The sequence below is a fragment of the Podarcis muralis genome, chromosome 11, assembly GCF_964188315.1.
Source record: "Podarcis muralis chromosome 11, rPodMur119.hap1.1, whole genome shotgun sequence".
NCBI classification, from domain to species: domain Eukaryota; kingdom Metazoa; phylum Chordata; class Lepidosauria; order Squamata; family Lacertidae; genus Podarcis; species Podarcis muralis.
This window is the reverse complement of record NC_135665.1, coordinates 1,572,924-1,598,424: the sequence shown is the minus strand read 5'-3', so window position 1 is coordinate 1,598,424 and position 25,501 is coordinate 1,572,924. Positions and strand designations below refer to the sequence as shown.

General features: G+C 42.3%; 1 protein-coding gene across 7 annotated transcripts in view; it reads left to right on the top strand.

Moving 5' to 3' along the window:
* Nucleotides 1-6,533: 6,533 nt before the first annotated feature.
* APBA1 (amyloid beta precursor protein binding family A member 1) overlaps nucleotides 6,534-25,501 on the top strand; it is a 94,220-nt gene continuing 75,252 nt past the window's right edge. For 3 of the 7 annotated variants that reach the window (XM_028748811.2, XM_077935937.1, XM_077935934.1), the window contains exon 1: nucleotides 6,534-6,713. The gene's annotated coding sequence lies outside the window, so the exon portion shown is untranslated. Of the gene's footprint in view, nucleotides 6,714-13,081; nucleotides 13,157-14,044; nucleotides 14,109-25,501 lie in introns of all 7 variants that reach the window. The other 4 variants (XM_077935936.1, XM_077935933.1, XM_077935935.1 and 1 more) reach the window with 2 other exon arrangements.

The window sequence follows — 25,501 nt, the reverse complement described above, 5'->3', positions numbered from 1 at the left end:
GCTAAACACCCATTTTGCACTTATGGTAAGTTTCTTCAATGTGTTTTGCTTTGATTTTGTTATGTTGTTTTGGTTAGATTTTGTACACTGCATAGATACTTTTTTTTATGAGTTTGAGGTACAGAAAGGAATGAAACGAGCACCACTGGGTTAGCAGACATTACTTCCAGGAAACTATGCACAGGATTGCGGTCGTGTTAGGAATCATGGTATGTACTGCTGCTCTTTAGAATTCAGTGTGTTCACATTTTGTAGAGGAGGTCCACACAGCTGCCTCCATCCTGGACTGTCCTTGGAGCGTGAACATGGGAGCTCTCCTGAGGAACGACAGACAAATGGATTAATATTGAAAATGCTTCTAACATTTAATTTCTGCATCTTGTTTTAGATGAGAGAACTTGTACCTCCTCTGCCAGGCATAGGCAAACTCGGCCCTCCAGATGTTTTGGGACTACAACTCCCATCATCCCAGGACCAGTGGTCAGGGTCCCAAAACAGCTGGAGGGCCAAGTTTGCCTATGCCTGTCCTCTGCCTTCCACAGCGATTTGTCAAATTGTCACATCTATATCCCATCTCTTTGCCAAGAACCTCCAGGCCCAAGGCCATCCTGAGAGCCTGATGGCAGGTTCAGAATTTGAACCTGGGCTTCCCTCTTTTATCCCACTCTCCACACCCAATATCCTTGACCAGTCAATATGTGTCCGCCAGGCCTCTGAGAGTGAGAAAGCAGTTTTATGCCTCAAGTGTAAACTTTGCTTGAGGACGTGGGTGGCAGTTCAACAGGTCTGGCTTTCCGGCACTTCCTTGCCCAGCTGCTTTCCCGTGAGCTTTGGAGCTTAGGCAGGGAACACAGGAGCAGCTGCGCTTCAAGTGGCCTCCAGTGTCCTGTCCCCGGCACACGCAGAGCGGGGCGGCCCTGGGCTGGCCAGGCCCTCGCAAAGGCCACACTGGCATGCAGCAGCTGGCCAGGCGCCCGGCCGGCGGGCGTCCATGGCAAAGAGCAGGCAGCCTGAGGGAGTGCTGGCCTCGCTCCAGCTCAGGCCATGGGCAGCCGCTCTCCCTCGGCACCGGCCGCTTTTCTCGGGGCTCCAGAGAGGGGTCTCCTCCAGGCAGGGCCGGATTTATGTATCGGCTAAGTAGGCTGAAGCCTAGGGCCTCCAGATCTAGGGGGCCTCGCCAGCCTGCCCTCTCCCCAGCACCGCACAGTATTCCCTCTTCCAAAATTGCAAACCCAAGACTTCATGCGAAGGCAGGGCAACTTGGGCCTCTAGCTCTAGGGGGCCTCGCCAGCCTGCCCGCTCCCCAGCACTGCAGTCTCCCCTCTCCCAAAATTGCAAACCCGTGACTTCATGCGAGGGCATTTCTCCCCCATTTCAATGACATTTTGCTTCAAAGGGAAAGGCGGACTTGGACACCATCTTCCTCCATAATCCTCTAAGGGAGAGGTCACGTACTCAACTTGGATACCACCCTCCCCCATGATCCTTGGGATATACAGTCAAGTACACTGCACCCCTCCCTCCCTTGAGGGGAACAATGAACATCCACTGGTGGCTTTCCTGAGGTTGGTGTTCCCACAGCCCGTCCTCGGGAAGGTCAGAAGGCCAGGATATGCATTGATAGTTTTCTTGTTCTTTAGGTGGCAGGTACTTAAGGTGTTGGGAACCTGATATCCAGGGCAAGTTGATGAACTTGGGTAACCTCACGACTCCCCCCGCTCCTTGCGACATGATGAAGATGTATCAGCGATGTATAAATTATGGTTCTGGATATGTATTCTGGGTAGGGAGGGAAGGTCTTCAAAGAGCTTGTAACCCATGTTCGGGGTTCTTACTCTGTGTGGAGACCTGTTGCGCAACAATAAAGATTGTGGTCTACTGACCGCTGTTTTGCTCCTGTATTTGGCTTCTTCCGCTAACCGCAGAAACCTGCGGGGACTTTCACCCTGACGAGTATCCTCGCACCCCAGAATTTTCCATCTCAGAATCCAGAGCCAGCAGGCCCAGAGAGTCAACAACCAGCTGCGCAGCCTTCCTCAGCTCAAGGGTCAGTCGGTAGTGGTACGTGCTACACTTTAATCAGTGGAAGGCTGCATGGAGCAGATAAGACTACGCAAGCAAGCTCTCCCAAGTCTCTTCCATTCCTTCTATCTTTCACACTTCACAGAGCCCTGTTGGTGCCTGCAGCACGCACTGCAGATTGCCCACAGGCAGAGTGGCCTTGGGGACCAGGGAAGGCAGCAGTGGGAAGGGATCCTTGGAGGGATCCAGAACTACCTGTAGAAGGCAGGAGGCCAGGCTGCAGGTTGGTAACTGGACCTCATCTTGAGGGGGAAAATAAGTATAAGAATTAGTTCAGGGTCAGAGGAACTGTGTCTTATTTGATTTGTGCCCAGTGGTGTTTTCCTTTTCCGTGTTTAATTTAAAGGGCCTTTTGTGTTTAAAATCCTGTTACTTGTCAAGAAAATATTTGTTCTTTGTTTAAAAGCCCAGTCTAGTGCTGTGCCTACAGAGTCTCACCCGCTCCGCCCACTACCAGTGCCTTAAGAAGGGTCCTGGGAGGGAAAAAGCCCAAAAATGTGCAGGTGCCAACCCTCCAGGAGAAACCCAAAGTTCGGGGTTTTCATCTCCAAACCCCAGGAGTCAGCCAGAGGGGTCTCACTGCCCCTCAAGAAAGGCATAGGGAAGTCAGTGAGTGGTGGCAGCTACTGAAGAGTGACAGAAGCCCAAGTTTACCCAGTTGAAGATTAAATTTTATTCTTATTTTTCTATTTTAGATTCTTATTTTTAGATTCTAATCTAATCATGAGTAAAAGATTTGAAGGTGGTGCTAGCAAGCGCAAGAGACAGAGACTCGGAAATGCTGTGATAATGAAGTTAAGACCAATCACTGCTTTCGTGCATCAACCACTCAGTGAAGCAACAAGAGTCAGCAGTGAAGCTTTTCAGTCTGAACCAGCTACAAGCATTCAACCAGACAAAAACCTCCCTGAAAGAGAAACAGTGAAGCAGGATGTGGAACAGCAAGACGATTATGAGGAAGCAGCCATGAAAATATAGAACTAATTCAACAGTCACTTACTGGGCAGGGAGAGGCTAAAGAGCCACAAGAAAAGAATGTGAATAGTCAGATTTTGCAGTTCACCCCTGATATGATAGCAGGCCAAGTCCAAGGTGTTCCAGGTGCAAGAGAAAGATGATGCCAAACGTAGATCTACTGTACCAGATGTTGGTTTGTGGTCAGAATAATCACATGAGAAAGTATCCTATTGGGTAGAGAGGGGTCCCTCTCAAGTTCTGCATCATCATGGACCATTTTCAAATTCCAAATCAGTGTACAAAAAGCAGTCCAGGTTTTGCACAAAAGCTTTTTTTTATCCAACAAAAGTAAATCGGGAAACATATAGCCGAGAGTGGCTTGCATATTCTCCCTCAAAAGGGCAGATTTTTTGCTATGTTTGTAAACTCTTTCCAGGCCTTGCATCTTCTTCCACAGCTTTGGCTACCGAAGGGTTTGATGACTGGCACAACCCCCATCTTATCCAAAGTCATGAAAACTCAGAGAAGCATAGGAATGCCATGTTGGCCTACCTAACAAAGAAGCGCAGGCAAACGTTTACTTCCAAGCTAGAGGAAGAAATAAAAGCAGTACAGCAATACTGGCAGCATGTCATGGAGATAATTATTGCTGTAATATGCACTCTTGTAGAATGAGGCTTACCATTCAGGGGAGACGATGAACACTTTGGATCACCAAATAATGGTCTTTTAGAACTAGTGGCAAAATTTGATCCATTTTTACATGCTCATATCAATCGGTATGGACATTCTGGATCAGGCAATCCCTCTTATTTGTCAAAAACTATATGTGAGGAATTTTTTCAGCTCATGGCAAAAAAAGTTAAGGATGCAATTCTGGCTGATGTGAGAAAGGCTGGATATTTCAGCTTTTCAGTAGATTCCACTCCTGACATTTCACATACTGATCAGTTGACTTTATTTATCAGATATGTATCACCTGAAGATGGTTTGCCAACTGAGAGATTTTTAACTTTCCTTGAGCTGAAAGACTACTCAGGGGAAAGCATGGCTGATTTAGTGTTCAACTATTTTACTACTTATGGGATGCGGGTGGCGCTGTGGGTAAAAGCCTCAGCGCCTACGGCTTGCCGATCGAAAGGTCGGCGGTTTGAATCCCTGTGGCGGGGTGCGCTCCCGTCGCTCGGTCCCAGCGCCTGCCAACCTAGCAGTTCGAAAGCACCCCCGGGTGCAAGTAGATAATTAGGGACCGCTTACTGGCGGGAAGGTAAACGGCGTTTCCGTGTGCTGCACTGGCTCGCCAGATGCAGCTTTGTCACGCTGGCCACGTGACCCGGAAGTGTCTTCGGACAGCGCTGGCCCTCGGCCTCTTGAGTGAGATGGGCGCACAACCCCAGAGTCTGTCAAGACTGGCCCGTGTGGGCAGGGGTACCTTTACCTTTGCCTATTTTACTACTGAGCTTGAAATTGACTTTAGAAAATGCCATGGGCAGTCTTATGACAATGCTGCCAACGTGGCTGGCAAGTACAATGGTATGCAGCAAAAAACCATTTAAAAAAAAATTTGCTAAATTTATTCCATGCGCAGGTCACTTTTTAAATCTGGTGGGCTGTTCAGCTGTGGATTGCTGCCTTGATGCAGTGAACTGTTTTGGCATTATCAGTGAAATTTATACCTTCTTTTCATCCTCCACAAAGAGATGGGCAGTTCTAAAATCATTTTTGCCACCTCAGTCTAAAGTGCCTTAATATTTGTCAGACACTAGGTGGGATGTACACACAAAAGCCACAGAAGCTGTTTTGGAAAGTTACAGTGCTATCACCGATGCCCTCAGTCATTTGTACTCTGATGTTAAGGGGAAGGGGGAGACCAGGCTCCAAGCTAACAATCTTTTGCAGAAAATGGAAGAACTGGAATTTGTGTTTATGCTGCATTTTTGGATCCATGTGCTTGGTCATTTTCACATGGTCAGCAAAGCCCTTCAGAAATCAGACCTGTTATTGAGTTCTTGTGCAAGTTTGTACAGTTCACTCCTGGATTTTAAAGGAAAATTAGACTTGTTTTTTATGAGCTTGAGAAACAAGCAAAAGCCACCTTGCCAAATGTCAACTACAAAACAAGGAGACAAAGAGTGAGGGAACGGCAAAGAAATGACAGAAGTGCACCTGATGCCTCAGATGCACTATCTTCAAGAGATAGGTTTAGAAGAAAATCATTTATTAGATGCACTTGAAGCCAATTTAAACAGAAGTAGTGTGTATAGTGATACTGCAGAATTGTTTGCCAATCTTGCTAATTTGACAGCATCTAAGCAAGAAATTCAGCAACGTGTTGAACTGTTGAAGAAAGCATCGCCAGAAGATATTGACCTGAAACCTATTGATGATATTTTGCACTTTCACCTGTTCATGAGACAAAGCCATAGGCTTACAGCAGAGCACTCTCTGTCTCATACAGACCTTTCTCAAATTATATACAAGGAAAAAAATCAGATAGCCTTTCCTAATGTGGAAGCAATCTTGTGGCTATTTCTTAGCTTTATGGTCACTAACTGCTCAGGAGAGAGGAGTTTTTCAAGACTCAAAAGAATTAAAAAGGAAATAAGGGCCACAATGTCTCAAGAGAGGTTGTCCACACTGAGCATTCTGTACATTGAAAGTGACAAACTTAGACAAATTTTGATGAAGTTTTGGATGATTTTGCTATGAGGAAGGCTAGGGAAAAAACATTTTAGCCTTACTGTATTTGATGGTTGTAGTTTACTTCCATTTTAAAACTGACTTTTTAATAACAGCATAAAGTAGATTCTAAAAGTGCCACACTGTCAGGTAATCATAATCATATTATTTACACTTCCCAGGCAATATAATCTGTAAGCTCAAGGTGTGTTTTTTAAGGATAACATTACAACTTCATTTTCCTAAAGCATTATACTTATTCCACAACAGGTTTACAAAGTTCAGTAAAGTGGTACCTCGGGATAAGAACTTAATTCGTTCTGGAGGTCCGTTCTTAACCCGAGGTACCACTGTAATTGCAAAAGTTTTTCAGTGTTAATTCTATGCATTTTTAAAAATCACCATGGTATTTAAGTTCACAATAACATCTTAGGTCCTTTATGAGAATTGCAGAATTTTAAATCCCTTCTCTTCACGCAATCTTCTTTCGAAGACTTCCATTTCCTTCTAGTCCGGAGGGCGGGGCTGGGGGGCCTCTCTTCATCCCGGCCAGGCTGGCAGCCAGGGCTCGGCGCTGAGGGGAAGGCCGGCCGGCCGGCCCTCTCCTCCCCAGGCCTGCGGGCGACCCAAGCGGCGGCGGCGGCCGCCTCCTCCTCCTCCTCCTCCTCGCCGGATGCCTTGGCGAGCGGCCACTCGCTGCGCCGCCGCCGCCGCCTCCTCTTTCGGGGCCGAGCCTGAGGAGCGAGCGCGGCGCGAGCGAGCGGAGGCGGGCGGAGGGCGGAGCGGAGGGCGGGCGGGCGAGGCGCTGGCCGGGAGGCTGCGGAGCCGAGCCGGGGCGGAGCCGGAGGAGGAAGATGGTGGAGCGCGAGGCCGGGCGAGCGGCTCCGCGGAAGGCTGCTTTCCAGGTGGGCCGCCCAGCCCAGCGCTGCCGCCGCCGCCGCCTCGGCCTCCGCTGGGCGCCCTGAGTGCGGCGGGCGCCGCGGCTCCCCAGACAGGTAAGGGCCGGGCGGGCGGGCGGGCGGGCGCGAGAGAGATGCGCGGCTCCCTCGGGGCCGAGAAGGGGCTGCGGAGGAGCAGGCGCCGCCCGCTAGGGAGGCAGAGCCGCCGGGTCTCCTCGGCCGCGGGAATGGCGCGGGGGCTTCTCGGTCGGGCTGCGGGCATCTCGGCGGGGGGGGGGGGCGCGGCCGGGTCTCCTCCTTGCCTGAGGCTGCGGGGCCCGCCAGGTGCCGCATCGGAGGGGAAGCCGACCTTCCTCCGTCGGAGCCGCGGATGCGCCGGCAGCGCCCAGCAGCCTCCTCCTCCTCCGCCCGGGCGCCTCCCTGGGGCTGCGGCTCCCGCGAGTGCCTTCTCCCCTTTCTTAAAGGCTCCTTTTGAGAAGACTTGGCGGAGCTCTCCAAAGGCTGTAACGTCAGATTTTTAAAAATGCTTCTCGACCATATTATCTCAAAAGGAACGGTACCCACCGCCAAGAATGAACGGAAGGCTCACCCTTTTCCTGCCTCCGAACAATCCTTCATATTAAATGTATGCAAATGCAGGGGTGAGGGGCAGATCAGACATGTGACATAAATTTCTCGCCTCAAAGTATGTTGCTTATTTTGGTACGGATGTGCATCAATATGCATCAATATGCATTTAGGCATCCCTTTGTTTATGTATTTCCAGAGACCCATCTACATCATCTGAACAATATCTGAGTCACAGTACCTTGCATTCTACTGCACTGCTGTCAAAATGCGAAGTGCTTTTTCTGTGTTTGCAGCCTGTGCCTCTCATACCTCCAGAAGCACACATACAATGCCATATTTATTGCAGGCTGAGAAATGGAGAAAAAAAGTACAGTATTGTATTTTTGTTGCTGCATTAACAATAACACAAAACAGGAACCATTTCTCCTTTGTCTTAAATCTGAAAGTCATTTCAGAAACTTAGTATATCAAGCATATCCAGCATATCCCTAGTGACATTTTTTTGGTATTTTTGGGGGGGAGCTATGGAGGGGCAGATCTGCAGAACATCCATGCATCTCCATCCCTAAACATATTAAGACCAAAATCCTACGCATGCTTTCTTGGAAATAAGTCCCATGGGTTTTGCTTATGAGTGAGTAATGACAGGATTGTGCTGCACAGCTGTGGTCCTTCATACACCGAGTTTCACATAAGCAACAGAAACCACAGTGTGGCTTACTTTTGAGTAAATATACAGCGGGTAGGACTATGTATGACCAGTTAAATCCATGGGGGATATTCCCAGTTGTGTGATTGACCATGGCCTCAAATTAAGTCAATCTTTGTAATAATACTGTCCAAGATTTGATTGTCTCTTAATTCTAACTTATATACAGTGCTATTTTTCTAGAAAAAGGGGTGCTGGAACCCACCATGAACACCTCACTTGTTCTCTTATAATGGCAATGGTGCCCAACTGAGAGGTGCCAGAACTGAGTTCAGGCGAGTTCCAGCTGAAAAAAGCCCTGGGTATATATTTATTCTAAATAGGCAATCTAGGGTTCCTCATCACCACTGAAAGTCGTGCTGTTAGCCTGTTTTAAAGCACAGCATACTAGCCAATAGTATTTAGAAAATGAAAGCAAAATAGGAGTACTGTGTATATAGCTTTATTATAGCACTACATTTTCTGTATATGCCTCTGTTGCAGCTTTTTTGAGAGCAGTTTTGCTTATAAGTTTGAAATCTAGAAAGTATGTACACGTCAGCTTCTTTTTGTCCTGCTGTGTTGTACCTTTAATAACTATGACTAGCAGAAATTCAGCAGGTGACTTTCTTTATGGTTTGTAGGTTCTGCTTTGGGGAATACTGCTACATTTCTCTTTTAGCTGTAAAAGTTTTAGGAATCCCATCACTAAAAAGTGGGCAAGCTTAATAGAAAGTTGGGTTTTGTTGTGGGAGATAATCAAATACTATTGAGGGAACTGAGTGGCTTTGGGCTAATCATGTTAACTTACTTCAGATGGTGTTTATGAGACTATACAGTACATTGTGATAAAGTTGAAAGCCAGGTTGATTGAAAATATCTATTGTGTTTGCTATAAAATGATTGAAGAATGGTTGCAGTAATCTGAATTTAAAAGTGCCATGAACATCAGATTTGAACTGGTTTGGCCAAGTAATAGTAGTACTAGACATGTATCCTATAATTCATGGAGGTATAATGCCTCTTTTGTAGCTGTTCTAGCTTTCAGCTACATTTTTGTTATGCACTAATGCGCCTGGCTTGATTTGAAATAGGAGTAATGTCTTTTGACTGTTGTTTTGTCTTCAATGTAAAGCCTCACATTTTAGAAAGCTGGTATAGAAAAGATATTTGTAGTTTGAGTCATTGGTTGATTCATTGAAAGATTGCCAGGGGAGGTAGACTCTAAGAAGAGAGTGCTTCTTGAGAGAAGCAGAAATGTTTTTCATATTGTATGCTGAAAATTTATTTTGTATTAGCTCAAAATGAATTCTGCTGTTTGAAAAATGTACTGTTCTTAAAGCTATGATCCGAAGCATACTTGCTTGAAATCAGTGGAATATCTAAATGGATGCATTTAATACTGAGTTATAAACTTAATTTTTTTGAAGCTTCTAAGTGTTTTTTTAAAAATTGCAAAAATTGCAAAACCAGCAATAAGTTAAAAAAAAAAGCAATAAAATTCATTGGAAAAAACCCTCTAAACCTTCTAAATATGAATATGTAAAGTGGAAGGCAGCGATGTTACTTTTGCTTTTGTAAGAATTGTTTTTTACTTGCTGGGATTAAAATAAAATTTAAAAATATGTAATGTATTAAATCGTCAAGAATAAGTATTTAAAGAGCTGAACTGTTTGATCATTGTCATTCTCAGTTCAACCCTTAATTGTCTTTAAGCTACATAGCTGCCTCTCTGATGTCTGATATCTTATAAAAGAAGCCTTAAAAATGAAAGGTGATACAAGCAAGAGACATTACACATACTTCTGCAAATCAAGAAAATATTTAATAAAAATACAAAAGAAGAATGAAAGGTGTTGTCTGTGACCTTCAAGGAAATGTACAAAGGTATCGTTGACTAAATGTGGGGAACTGACCAAAAGCAGGCCGGCCAGCTTGCCTAGCATGGAAAGGCAGGAGATGAAGGTCTTCCTTCCCCTCAAGGTTTCACAGAAGGTTGTTCTGACTCACAATCACTGAATTAATTTGAACTCTGCATTTAAGAAATTACAACAGTGCACCATTGCAACATTTTAGATATAATACCTCTTCATTCTTCCCCTTCCAGTTCCATCCTGCGGCAGTACAAAATGAAATTTTGGTCTCTTCTACATAAACTCAGGCCACATATTACAGAGTTCTTTCTGTGTGCAGTTGTATAGGGTGTTTCTCCACCTTTTTCAAAAAACCAAAATCGTCTCTGTGGGCAGAGCAAGACCAGATGGAAATGGAGGTTATGCAGACCTTTCCCATCTGGTCCCCAGAGGACCCCATATGTTTTCTCTCATATATATAAATGGTAGAAGAAGCTTCAAAAGGTTGCTTTAGAGCTGAAAAAAATGATCAGAGGGGAGAGGATTAAGCAGGCTCTCTACTTTCAGTCTTTCTCTGCTTAGATTGATTTTGGTTTTAAAAAGAAGAAAAAAACAGAGGCAGAAAGAACCTCATGGAGTTAGACAGAATCTTTAATCAATGCTTGTGTATTTTCTTAAGATTGCAGAAATATCTCAGCCTGCCTTTCTTTGTGTTGTGTGATGTACGGCACACAGTTTTGCTTAAATTTCCCTTGTGCTGGTATGGTTCCCTTCAACCTTCCTCTTGGTTTAGTCTACAGTTGGTTTCCCTGGCCCTCTCCAGATGTTGATGACTACATCATCCCTGCTGGAAGCAGGAGTCCAACAGCATTGGGAGGGCCATAGTGTACCTGCCTTGATTTAAATAGAACAAGGAACAGGATCTGGGAGACCCTGGAAGCACACATTTTCTTATTTCAGTGTGAGAGCTTGTTTGTGGTGTTGGCTGTTTGTTTTCAGGAGTTTCACAAGAATGTATGTGAGGAAAAATATGTGGAATCATATATATGTGTATGTATATATACATACATACAGTTTTATACATTTTATTATGACCTTGTTCAAATGTGATACCAGGTCTTCAAGAAGAACTGAACCTAATGGGACACTGAAGGCACTCAGATTCTTTTGTTAAACAGGTCCCTTGACCATGATTCATAAAATAGTGGCCTGCCAACACCTGGGCTACAATTTTTTGGTCCGCTCACAATGCACATACTGGCAAGGCTAACTGGTTTTGAATGAAACACCAGGCATGTCTAACACTGTGTGGGTAAGCTATTCTTGATCACCCAGAAACTTATTTAAATCAGGGTCAGACCAAGTTTGGTGTCAGTCTTCGTAAAAAAATGCTGGAAATGTCAGATTCGGCCGCTGGACTAAAATCTATGGGAAAACAAGAGTGTACCCTTTGACAACCAATTGATAGGTTTGTGCTTACTGGTGGGTTATAATAATGGCTGAAAAGCATTACTAGGGTGTTGGAATGATGACACTTGACTATGACTTGACTGGGTAGACAATGTCACTGTGCTCAAGAGTTGCTTCCTCCAGTGTCTGTAAATACTGCAGTGAAGCAACACTCTCTAGTGCCCATTAATTCTTGCTTCCAGACTAAAATATGTGAGAAAACAAGGGGCTCACACATTAGAGCTCACAGGTTTGGCAGACTCTTAGCAAATACATTCTTGCCAGCCACTGTGAGGTGAAACCCATCACAAGTGGGGTCCGCAGGGTTATGTCCTGGGCCCTTTGTTGTTCAACATTATAAAAGACTTGGATGAAGGTCTTGAGGAGATGCTTGGGAAGTTTTTGAGGTTTGACGTTTTCTTATGTTTGTATATGTGCTGGAAGCTGCCAGGGTAGCTGGGGAAACTGATGGGTGGAGTATTGTTGTTGTTGTTGCTGCTATTATTATTATTATTATCATCATCATCATCATCGTTGTCGTCATCATCATCATCATCATCATTATTATTAAATTTGCAGATAACACCAAACTGGGAGGGGTAACTAATGCTGCAGAAGACAGAATCAGAATTCAAAATGACCATATAACAGATTGGAGAACTGGGCCCAAGTTAACAAAATGAACTTCAATAGGGACAAATGTAAAGTTCTGCACTGAGGCAGGAAGAACCAGATGCACAAATATATTGGATTTCCAGTAGTACATGTGTAAAGGATTTAGGGGTCTTAGTAGACCACAAGCTTAACATGAGTCAACTGTGTGATGCAGCAGCAAAAAAACTAATGCTATTCTAGGCTGCATCAACAGAAGTATAGTGTCCAGGTCAAGGGAAGTAATAGTATAGTGGTGCCCCGCAAGACGAATGCCTCTCAAGACGAAAAACTCGCTAGACGAAAGGGTTTTCCGTTTTTTGAGTCGTTCCACAAGACGAATTTCCCTATGGGCTTGCTTCGCAAGACGAAACGTCTTGCGAGTTCTTGCGAGTTTGTTTCCTTTTTCTTAAAGCTGCTAAGCCGCTAATAGCCGTGCTTCGCAAGACGAAAAAAACCGCAAGACGAAGAGACTCGCGGAACGGATTAATTTCGCCTTGCGAGGCACCACTGTACCACTCTATTCAGTTTTGCTCAGACCACACCTAGAATACTGTGTCCAATTTTGGGCACCACAATTTAAGAAGGATGTTGACAAGCTGGAAGGTGTGCAGAGGAGGGCGACCAAGATGGTCAAGGGTCTGGAAACCAAGCCCTACGAGGAGCGCTTGAAGGAGCTGGGTATGTTTAACCTGGAAAAGAGGAGACTGAGAGGAGATGGCATCAGTAGGATAGCTCAGTTGGATAGAGCATGTTGCTAATAATAATAATAATAATAATAATAATAATAATAATAATAATAATTTATTATTTATACCCCGCCCTTCTGGCTCAGTTTCCCCAGCCACTCTGGGCGGCTTCCAATCAAGTGTTAAAAACAATACAGCATTAAATAGTAAAAACTTCCCTAAACCGTGCTGCCTTCAGAGGTCTTTTAAAGATAAGACAGCTGCTCATTTCCTTCGCATTCCACAGGGCGGGCGCCACTACCGAGAAGGCCCTCTGTCTGATTCCCTGTAACCTCACTTCTTGCAATGAGGGAACCACCAGAAGGCCCTCGGCGCTGGATAACACCAAGGTTGCAGGTTCAGTTCCCATAAGGGACAGTTGCATATTCCTGCATTGCAGGGGGTTGGACTAGATGATCCTCAGGGTTCCTTCCAACTCTATGATTCTGTATTATAACTGTCTTCAAATATCTAAAGGAATGTCACATGGACGATGGAACAAGCTTGTTTTCTCGTGCTCTGTAGGCTAGAACCCAAACCAATGGCTTCAAGTTACAAGAAGGATGATTCTGACTAAACATCTGGAAGAACTTTCTGAGGGTAAGAGCTATTCAACAGGGGAATGGACTCCTTTGAGAGGTGGTGGACTCTCCTTCCTTGGAGGTTTTTAAGCAGAGGTTGGATGTCATTTATGTTCTAGTTGAGATTCCTGCAGGATCCCTCTCCTTAGCAAAGATCTTAGCAGGAGCGGGGCGGGGATCTCTCAGCTGGGAAGGGAGGCTTTGCCCTCCCCAGCTGAGCTGCCACGAGAGATCCCTGCCCCTGCTCCTGCTTGCACAGGAGTAGGAGCTGGATCGGGCTGCTCAGCTGGGGAGGTGCAGGCTCCATCGCACTTTCCATTGAGGGGTTCGCGCTGGGAAGGGAGGCTTCGTGCTCCCCAGCTGAGCTGCCCCGATCCAGCTCCTCCACCTTTGCAAGCAGGAGCGGGGGCACTCAAAACAGAAGTGTGGCACTGAAAAATGAAGTGTAACACTCAAAATGGAACAGTTCGGATTCTGAAAAAAGTTCACAAACCGGAATACCTACTTCCGGGTTTGCAGCGTTCGATTTCCAAGTTGTTCATGAATTAAGCTGTTCGAAAACCTAGGTACCACTGTATATTTCAGTGGGCAGAGAGGCAGACAGGATGCGGTGGACACCCCAACAGAGCTATAATGGCTTGCGTGTGCTTCCTTGGGCAACTTCCTTATTGCCCATCTGAAAAAAGAAGGGGACTTCCTAGGGGAATGTTACAATGCATTGCTCTGGAAATGGGCCAGGGGCTAGATCTCTGGGTGTTCTTCAGTAAATCAGCAAATGTTTCTAAATTCCAATAGTTTAATAGAAAATTATAATATATGTGTATGCTATAGCTGGATGTCTTGGTGCTGATCTCTTAACCTTCATGTTCCCCACCCGGTTTCCTTGACTGTGTCTTACACACCCCAGTGCCATGACTCAAAATTTCCCAGAACATCTGCCTCAGTGAGATTCCTGTTGAAATGAGAAACAGGTAATAAACATTTTAAATATGTGCTTAAAAGTTGTACAATGTGGCTTTTACAGATGTGTAGTCTGTATTGATGATGATTGGAAAAAATGGTGGGGTTTTTTTTTTTTTGGGGGGGGGGGCGATACAGATCATTGATCAACATAATAAACCAGAAACTCAAAGCAGTACAAAGGCATTATTTAATAGCCACTAAAAAGAAGTATTCCCATTCAAGTCTGATTGTTGCCAATGGACTCTACAAAATGATATGCTGTTTTCAAAATAGAAATCAATTGGTGTTTTCACCTGCACTTTTCAGTCGCAGCTTGCACAGAACTACCTGATAAGCATATGTTAGGATACTGAAGATAATCATTCTTTTGTTTTTAATAGAGCTGAACCCAGTCTTTATGCTAGAGTTCGTATCGGTTCGATTAATGCTCATTTGAATAATCTGAATGTAGAGACAGTGCTATTTGATAAATAAAATTACAGGAATTAATTCGCTGAATTTCATGTGAGAAAAAAAAGTTTTCCTGACTGAAGCTATTCCATAAGTGTTTATGATACATGGAAGGAAAATGAATTGGGTTGTTTGAAATATTTATATATTTAAGCTAAATAAGTTTGGAAAATACAGGAAAATCCTGCAAAATTTTCAGGAACTCCAAAAGTTCAAATATTATTCACCTAATGAAAGGCTTGGGCTTCCTTTGCCAAACGCTTGGTATTTTACAAAAGTGGTAAGGGGATAAATTCTTTATTATGAGATGACAAATTATTTTATTATTTTATTAGCAATAGAGAAGGAGAAATAGATGAGTAAATTAGTCTGCCTAACTGCCAGGGTAAAATTTTATTTTAGAGAAGAAAGGTTTTTAAACATTTCTATGGAATTACTCAAAAATGTAATGAAAATATTGGCCTCGTTCAGATTACCATATCTTGGTGGAATACTAAGGTAAGCCAGAGCCTTTTGTCCCCCCCCCCCCAGCCCCCTCTCTCCTTTATTAGCCATGCACAGTAATGAAACCTGCAAGTCTCCAATTTGAACTACCCCAATGACTTAAACCACTGTTTGAAGCTGTTGCTTCTGAATCTGATAAACATAGTTTCCTGGTTTGGACAAAATGGAAACTTCTGAGTCAAATTGCTGCATGCTGCAAAAAGAGGAGAGAAGGGCAATTCCCATAAGGCTCAAGCTGAGATATAATTTGTTCGAGTGGGGCTGTCCTATTTGAGCATTTTGTGTCTGTATACATGGAAAGCGAATACTCTACAGTGATACCTTGGTTCTCAAACATAATCCATTCCAGAAGTCCGTTCCAAAACCAAAGCATTCCAAAACCAAGGTGCGCTTTCCCATAGAAAGTAAGGCAAAACGGATTAATCCATTCCAGACAATTAAAAACAACCCCTAAAGCAGGAATCACCACAGTTCAAGAAGGACACTGACAAACTGGAACGTGTCCAGAGGAGGGCAACCAAAATGGTCAAAGGCCTGGAAACGATGCCTTATGAGGAACGGCTAAGGGAGCTGGGCATGTTTAGCCTGGAGAAGAGGAGGTTAAGGGGTGATATGATAGCCATGTTCAAATATATAAAAGGATGTCACATAGAGGAGGGAGAAAGGTTGTTTTCTGCTGCTCCAGAGAAGCGGACACGGAGCAATGGATCCAAACTACAAGAAAGAAGATTCCACCTAAACATTAGGAAGAACTTCCTGACAGTAAGAGCTGTTCGACAGTGGAATTTGCTGCCAAGGAGTGTGGTGGAGTCTCCTTCTTTGGAGGTCTTTAAGCAGAGGCTTGACAACCATATGTCAGGAGTGCTCTGATGGTGTTTCCTGCTTGGCAGGGGGTTGGACTCGATGGCCCTTGTGGTCTATTCCAACTCTATGATTCTATGATTCTATGAATCTAAAATTAAATTTAACAGAAATTTTAGTATCTAATGAGACCATTGATCCATAAAATGCAAGCAATAAACAATGTTAACGGTTGTCTTGCCTTTGCTGCTTTTATCCATTTCTGCAGTAGCACAATCAATCAATCAGTAGCTGAACTGGGTTCTACACAGTCACAAAAACAAAAAACCCGCACAAACAAAAACACAAAAAATAGCAAAAACAAAAGCACCAAATATAAGCTCCAAATATCACCTCAGAACACTGCAATCAGAAATGAAAGACTTCTGTCGGAATGGTAGGATGCAAATTAGCAGCGCAACACTAAAACTAGAAGAGGAACTTATCAGTTACAATGGTAGGATGCAAATTAGCAGTGCAACACTCAAAACGGAAGCTCAGGACTCAAAATGGAGCCTATTTGGCTTCCAAAACAAAGTTCGAAAACTGGAACACTCACTTCCGGGTTTTCAGCATTCGGGTTCCAAGTACCGTATTTGTTGCTCCGTAAGACGCACTTTTTTCCTCCTTAAAAGTAAGGGGAAATGTTTGTGCGTCTTATAGAGTGAATGCCTACGGACGGCGGTGGGATCCCGCTGCAGGTTGCCAGCGGAGGATCCATGGCTTCCCTTCCTTCCCTCCTCTGAGGCTCTCTTTAAAGCAGCAAAGCAGACAGGAGCTGCCCGCTTTGCTGCTTTAAATAGTTTAGTACAACATTTGATTCAGAATATTTTTTTGTGTGTTTTCCTCATCTAAAAACTAGGTGTGTCTTATGGTCAGGTGCGTCTTATGGAGTGAAAAATACGGTAGATACTCAAGTGCCTTTTCAGGTGGTTCAAAATTGACTACTTCAACCCCTCATTAACCTATTTGCAGAGAAACAACATTTTAGGAGGTTCTTGTTCAGAGTTCAAATGGTAGTAGTAGTGATGTGAGGTGAGAATATTCTCCAGAGAATATTCTCTGCTAGAAAATTCTCCAGAGAATATTCTCTACAAACTGTAAATTCTAATGTAAGAACCAGTTTTACAACCCACATTAAAAAAATCTAGTAAGCTTTGTTACCAGTGGAAATGAAGATGGTGACATCCTCTTCAGATGTTTGAGTCAATATAAATTTATAAACATTGTTACTTAAAGCCTATTTTTAAAATAAATTTATTTCTTGTGACAATTTATCAGTTATAATTTAAATATGTTGTGTGTCGCCTTACTTGTCTAAGCAGATAGTAATTTGTATTTCTGATTTATGTAACTTGTCATTACTGATTGTGTTTTATTTTCTGGAAATAATAGCATTTATTTTAAACTTTATATTGATTTTATTAGTGTTGCACTGAAAATACTGTACCATGTAGATATGCTTATTAAAGAACATACTCATGTAGCAGACCTGAGTTTCTTTTATATTCATTTTACTTTTAAAGCTACATTTCATACATATACAACATAATTAGAATTCAAAGTTGATGGTAAATATACGGTTAGTAGCAGGCTTAGTGATTAACGTGAGTCATTCATGTTGAATTTTCAATTTCAAGTTTGGTTCAAAAAATCAAAGAATGTGAATTCACTTCATTGCCCCATTGAATAAAAGTATCTGTACAGATTTTGGTTGCCATCTGAACAAGTTTATCCATGAATAAACATTTATATTAACTAATAATATCATTTTCAATTCATTAAAATGAATAATTTCCTATTTTAAATGAAAATTCTCTAATATTCTCATTAATTGTGAATATTCTCGAGAATATTCTCCAAAAGATTATTCTCGAGAATTTAATATCACTAGGTGGTAGTAGCAATCGCGTATATTTTCCTTGGCAATCGTGATACAGACCAACTCACTATTCCTAGAATTTGGCGATAACTCCAAGTTTCTGTGTTTCTCCAGCTAATATGAAAACATAGGCAGTACAGTCATACCTCGGGTTAAAGTCTCTTAAGGTTGAGCGTTTTCAAGTTGCGTTCCACGGCAACCCAGAAGTAACGGAACAGGTTATTTCTGGGTTTTGCCGCTCGGGCATGTGCAGACGCTCAAAATGACGTCATGTGCATGTGCAGAAGCGGCAAATCGTGACTTGCGCACGTGCAGACGTGGGTTGCGTTCTGCTCAGGATGCAAACGGGGCTCCGGAACGGATCCTGTTCGCATCTAGAGGTACCACTGTATTGCCGTATGTTCAAATATTACAGTTATCTAGGGTTACCTGCCAACCACTTGGTGATGTTGTTTGCTTAGCATCTCTTTACACATCTGCATTGATTTGTCATGCATTTCTGCACAGTATTCCAAGATGGCAAGAAGGGCAACATTGCCTGACTGAATACAATAGTGTTTCGGGACTTTAATAATTGGTTAGAAATAGTTGGTTCCTTGCACACACTGGCTGTGATGAACACTTGCTGGGCCTTCTGGTCACATTTTGGCACTCAGTTGTGAAATTATGTAATCCAGTTTCTACAGATGCTGGAGACAGTTGCAACAGCTTTTTATACATAGCAGTGGTAAGTTATGATTATTTTCATCAGCAAAGAAACAGGTATCTGGTAGAGTTTTATGATGAGAAGTTGCAGGTATGGCTGAGTGAGAGCAAGAGAATACTTATTTCCCCCCCTATAGAAAATGCACTCTTTCTTCTGAAGCAGAAATTATAAAGCATAGTGGAGAGTGTGATTAAAAAGGGGGAAATGTTATAGCAGAATATACAGGCAAAACTGCTACAAGAAAGAAATTGAGATCTTTACTGGATAGCATAAATCGTCCTTTTTTATTTTTGTAGCTGATATTTTGGGACTATGATTAAACTAATCACATTTTTAAGAAATCTTTTATTCCAAAGCATTTGTGATATTATGTAAGAGGTATAGGTTGGTTGCTCGAGAGCAATCAGGCAGTATGCTTCAGTAGTCTGTTTTAAAGCTTTCTTATCGGTGGTAAAAACCTTTGGAATGCAGAGCGCCTCTATTCCGTGTCTTGCTCATTCACTGGCAGAATCTGAGAGTGGGCGGTCCTTAAACCTTCCCCAGAAGAGTAGTTTCTTGGCGCCCAGTCTGCGCCTCCCCTCTCTGCGCGAAAGCCTACTGCGCAAGGAAGGCGTGGGTAACGGAGGACATCTCTCCTCCCCGCTTTGCTCAGGCAAGGTGTCCTGGCACCACCTCGCCTCCTCCGAGCCCTGCATTTCCTCTCCACTAGAGGCGTGGCTACTCTCCTCCGCTGAGGAGGTGCTGCTTCCCACGATCTTTGGGGGCTCTCTGTAATCCATCCGGCTTTCCCCCTCTCGTCCCTGACCCGATGGCAGTTCCCTGACATATTATTTCCACTGTCTTTTTCCAATTAACTTTCCCATCCTGCATCATGTATTTTAACATTTGTAGTTTCAATATATTCACTTTCCCAGCTGGCGTTGGCGGGGTCTTGATCTGACATGACCAGGTGGATGCTTGAGTTACTGACCCTGGATGGGTTTTTAGGATTGGACTCACCAGAACAGTCTGAGAGTGGGATTTAGCATATTAAAATTTGTATCCTGTAGGTATTGCAATAAATTGTGCTTGCAACTGCTGTTCTGTGCATGTCCATGTTTGCCTACCCAGGTTCCTTTTCCTTCGGGTGATAGGTCCCAAGAAAAAAAGAAAAACATGAAGGAGGGAGATGACTTTTTAAATTTGTGAAGAAGTTACAGAGGTGGTAGAAAGGTGTTTGGAAGGTTACAAACACAGCTTCAAGCAGAAGGGTACAAACACAGCCTCAAGCCACTTCATGGCTATTTTTAATTTCTTGTGTTCCACAAAACAGATTAAAGGCACTGTAATTTGCCTAAGAAAATAGTTAGCAGCTGGTGCACTTTCAAAAGAAATAAATGCCTCACAACTGACATCATTCTGACTTAAATATTCTGTTTCTTCTTCTGTTTATTTCTGTTTACGTTTTCACTAATTGCTTTCTTTAGGCACCCTCTGAGAAATGCCCCATAAGCACTGAGTGCATTAGCATTCCTAGAGTAATGAATAGGCCTTCCGAATGGCAGCTGAGATTGTGCTTTTAAGCGATGACATTCAAGCCACTGGAGTGGAAACTGGTAAAAGGAAAGGACATTATTTTCTGTGTTCATTCTGCTTCAAGTTAAGGGGTTTCCCCTGCTACTGTTGACAAACTTAGGAACTGGTCAGCAATGGCATAGAGCAGATTGAAGCATTAAGAAAAAAACACATGGTATATCCTTCCTGGAACCATATGGTCTAAATCCTTTGCATGTGGAAAGCCAGCCCAGTTTTGTCTTTGGTGTTTTTTTTATGTATTGGGAAGGTTTTATTTGGGAGAGCATTCCAATATGCAACATCCCACTGGCAGAATAGGATGCCAGGATGGAGCAAAGGAAGTTCAAAGGGAGATTGCAGTGTGAAATTGCTGAATTAGGCATTGAGGTTCAATCGCTTTTGGACTGAACCAAGGCAAAGGATTTTTAGCAGATTATATGTGTTAATTGGCTTACTAGCATCAGGCTGTCTGTGTTATCAGTAGGGGGCGAGGATCAGTCCATTTCTGCTCTTTCAGTTTCTCATTTTTCTAACCTTAAATTTAGTTTTCCACACTTCTACAGCAATTTGTGAATTTTGTGTTTTTTAAAATCCTCATTCAATATTTTAGTACAAAGTTCTAATAAACACTTTTGTAGGCAGTTTTGACAAATGTGCACATTTTTGCAAGCTATTTCTAATAAAATGCATTTTTGCATGCTATTTTCACAAATATCTTTACTGGTTGGTTGGAAAACTACAGTGTAAAATTTGGAGAACAATGTGAATTTTGAAGAATGGCCGTGTTTCGAGTCTCATATTATTTCAAAAAGTGCAAATATGATAGATTAGACCAAGAGTCTTCCATGAACACAGTCTTTAACAGTGAGTCTGTAAGTGACTGTGGAGGCCAATTCTGGATCCACATGTCCTTCCACAGTGAGGACATAAGCAGCGGCGGAGGAAGCCACTCAGGCGCCTGGGGCGGTGTGAACCTCCCATAGGGGTGGGATGCACCACGGGGCCTCCGAGGTCTGCCTGCCTCCTCCCACTCAGGCGCCCTACAGCTGGGGGAAGGCAGCGGACGGACCATTTGGACAGCGTGGAGGCTGCACACCCCAAGCCACTGCGTCTCTCCCAGGCGTACTGCAGGCACTGTGGTGAGTGCTGCCTGCCATTTTGTCACCCTCAGTGGTGACACCTGGGGCAGCCCGCACTCACTGCTCTCCCCTTCCTCCTCCCCTGGACATAGGTTTCCGAGTGGGAGTTGATTACGGTGAGGGTTTGCCATGCGTGCCTTCCTCTTAGCCTGTTTCTCCTTTTTGCCCTGAGTTCGTGCTTCTTCAAAGTCCACACCACCTTTGGTAAAGGCTGTTCTCCAATTGGAGCGCTCGCAGGCCAGTGTTTCCCAGTTAACAGTGCTGATACTACTATTTTTAGATTTGCCTTGAGAGCATCTTTAAACCTCCTTTGTTTTCCACTAGGAGCGCTGAAGTTGTAGTTGTACTTCAGTTGGCATATGAATGCATAGCAGGTTTGATTTGCTATGTTGTTGTTGTTTAGTCATTTTTTTTTAATTTTTTTATTAAAGTTTCCATAATTTTTATAACAACAAAAACAAAACAACAAAACAAGACAATACAATAAACAACAAACCAAACAAAAAAACAAGTACAATTTCAGAACCTTATTTTCTTATAATTTACTTCCCCGACTTCCTCATACTTCCCCTTTCTGTATTCCAGTTTCTAATCAATTATTCAGCAAATCCTTCCCTTATTTTATCTTAAATTTAATCTTACCTATTCTCTTTAACTTATCCGTTACCGCTAGTAACCATTTATTTTCAAATCCAACATCAATTTAACATTCATTAATTTTACAATATTTCTTTAAATAGTCCTTAAATTTTTTCCAATCTTCTTCCACTGTTTCTCTTCCCTGGTTTCGGATTCTGCTCGTCATTTCTGCCAAACCCATGTAGTCGATCACCTTCATCTGCCATTCTTCCAAGGTGGGTAGATCTTGTGTCTTCCAGTACTTTGCGATGAGTATTCTTGCTGCTGTTGTAGCATACATAAAAAAGGTTTTATCCTTATTTAACACCCCCTGGTCAACAATACCCAAGAGAAAGGCCTCTGGTTTCTTCGGGAAGGTATATTTAAATACCTTTTTCAATTCATTATATATCATTTCCCAAAAAGCCTTAATCTTTGGGCATGTCCACCAAAGGTGAAAGAATGTACCTTCACTTTCTTTACATTTCCAACACTTATTATCCGGCAAATGGTAGATTTTTGCAAGCTTGACTGGGGTCATGTACCACCTGTAAATCATTTTCATAACATTTTCTCTTAAGGCATTACATGCCGTGAATTTCATCCCGGTGGTCCACAACTTTTCCCAGTCAGCAAACATAATGTTATGACCAATGTCCTGAGCCCACTTAATCATTGCTGATTTAACCGTTTCATCCTGTGTATTCCATTTCAGCAGCAAGTTATACATTTTTGACAAGTTTTTAGTACTGGATTCTAACAACTCACTCTCCAGTTTTGATTTTTCCACCTGGAAGCCAATTTTCCTGTCCATCTTAAAAACCTCCATTATTTGATAATAATGAAGCCAATCTCTCACTTTCCCTTTTAATTTCTCAAAACTCTGCAATTTCAGTCTGTCCCCTTCGTGTTCTAGAATTTCCCAATATTTCGGCCATTTAGACTCCATATTAAGTTTCTTAACAACTTTAGCTTCCATTGGCGACAACCACCTTGGGGTTTTATTTTCCAACAAGTCTTTATATCTAGTCCAGACATTAAATAGTGCTTTCCTGACAATATGGTTTTTAAAACCTTTATGAGCTTTAACCTTGTCATACCACAAATATGCATGCCACCCAAAAGTATTATTAAAACCTTCTAAATCCAAAATGTCTGTGTTCTCAAGAAGTAGCCAGTCCTTCAGCCAGCAGAATGCTGCCGCTTCATAATAAAGTTTAAAGTCTGGCAGGGCAAATCCGCCCCCCTTCCTTTGCATCAGTTAAAATCTTAAATTTTATTCTGGGCTTCTTGCCCTGCCAGACAAATTTAGATATATCTTTCTGCCACTTCTTGAAACAGTCCATCTTGTCCACAATTTGCAATGTTTGAAACAAAAACAACATTCTTGGCAATACATTCATCTTAATAACCGCAATTTGACCCAACAAGGAAAGCTTCAAATTTGACCAAGTTTCTAAATCCTTTTTCACTTCTGTCCAAATTTTCTCGTAATTGTCTTTAAATAAATTCACATTTTTAGCTGTCATATTTATTCCCAAATACTTCACTTTCTTAACCACAGTTAACCCTGTCTCATTCTGAAACCTTTCTTTTTCAAAAGATGTTAAGTTTTTCTCCAATACCTTTGTTTTCAATTTATTCAATTTAAATCCTGCCACATGACCAAACTCTTGTATTAATTCCAAAACCCTTTTCGTACTAGCTTCAGGTTCTTGTAATGTAAGTACCAGATCATCTGCAAACGCTCTCAGTTTGTATTGTTTCGCTCCGACCTGAATCCCTTTAACCAACTGATCCCTTCTAATCATATTTAGCAAAAACTCCAGGACTGATATAAAAAGTAATGGAGAGATTGGGCACCCCTGACGTGTTCCTTTTTCTATCTTGAACTCTTCTGTAACCACATTATTTACAATTAATTTTGCTTTCTGTTCAGAGTATATTGCACCTATACCATTTTCAAACCCTTGGCCTACCCCCATCCCCCGGAGGCTCTTCATCATAAAGCTCCAAGAAATGTTGTCAAAGGCTTTCTCAGCATCCACAAATATCAAAACTGCCTTAGTGTTTATGTTCACTTCCAGCTTTTCCAAAATGTCAATTATATTCCTTACGTTGTCCGACAAGTGCCTTCTCGGGAGAAAGCCCGCTTGGTCCCCATGAATCTCCTCCATCAGAACTCTTTTCAATCTCTTTGCTAAAATGTCAGCAAAGATTTTATAATCTACATTTAATAACGAGATGGGTCGGTAGTTCTTAAGTTGGGTCTTTTCAGTCTCTGTCTTTGGTATAAGTGTGATATAGGCCTCTCTCCACGTATCTGGTGCCCTTTTCCCCTCCATAATTTCATTGCAGACTTCCTTCAGAGGTTGTAATATCCATTCTTTCAGAACTTTGTAATATCTGGAAGTCAATCCATCCGGTCCTGGAGATTTGCCCAACGCCATACTTTGAACGGCACCTTCTATTTCTTGTTCTGTTATTTCCTGGTTCAAAATTCTTTTACTTTCCTGTGAGATCTTTTTCAGTCCATTTTTCTCAAGAAATTGTTCTATATCCTTATCTTTCTGAGGCCCTTGTGTATAGAGTTGTCTAAAGTATCTCTGAAAGCAATTCCTAATCTCAATTGGGTTAACAATACTCTTTCCATCCACTTCTAGGTTTGTTACCGTATTCAATTTTTGTCTCTTCTTTATTTGCCAAGCCAACAGTTTGCCACATTTATCTGCAGATTCAAAAGTCTTTTGTCTCATTTGTTTAATTTTCCATTCTATTTCTTGGTTCATCAATTCCATATATTGTGTTTGATGTAGTTTAATTTCTCTTAGAATCTCATGCGATTTTGGTTTCATTCTTAGTTTCCTTTCCCCTTCTTTTATCTTTTCCAAAATTTCCTTTCTTTTCATTTTGGCTTCTCTTTTTTATTGCATTTTGTTGTATCAAAAAACCTCTCATCACGGCTTTACTTGCGTCCCATATTATTCTTTTTTCTACTTTAGTCTTCAAATTGATTTCAAAATAATATTTCAGAGTTTTTTGGGCCTTCTTACGAACCTCCTCATCTTCAAGTAAGGTGTCATTCATTCTCCATCTGAAGGAACCAGTTGACGTTTGCCTCATCACCATCTTTACAGCGTTATGGTTGTTGTTTAGTCATGTCCCATGGACCAGAGCACACCAGGCACTCCTGTCTTCCTTTTTTTTTAAAAAAGAAAAAAGATATTTATTAAGATTTCACAAAATGAAAAAAGAAAAAAGAAAAATACAAAATAAAAATAGTTAAAAAACAATTCCATCTTTCCATCACTTATTTTACATTTGCTTGTTTCCCGGACCTCCTCACACCTCCCTTTTTTGTATTCCAATTCAATTTATTAGTTCAGCAAATCCTTTCCCTCTTTGTTTATCCTAGTCTTTAATCTTAAAATATTATAACATTAAATTTTTACCTGTTAATAATCCATTTTTTCATATTCCTAATAGCGTTATAGCTAAAAACCACTTAACTTTTTATCCAACATCATTCTAACATTCATTAATTTTACAATATTTCTGTAGATAGTCTTTAAATTTCTTCCAATCTTCTTCCACCGACTCTTCTCCCTGGTTTCGGATTCTGCCGGTCATTTCTGCCAGTTCCATATAGTCCATCACCTTCATCTGCCATTCTTCCAGGGTGGGTAGATCTTGTGTCTTCCAATACTT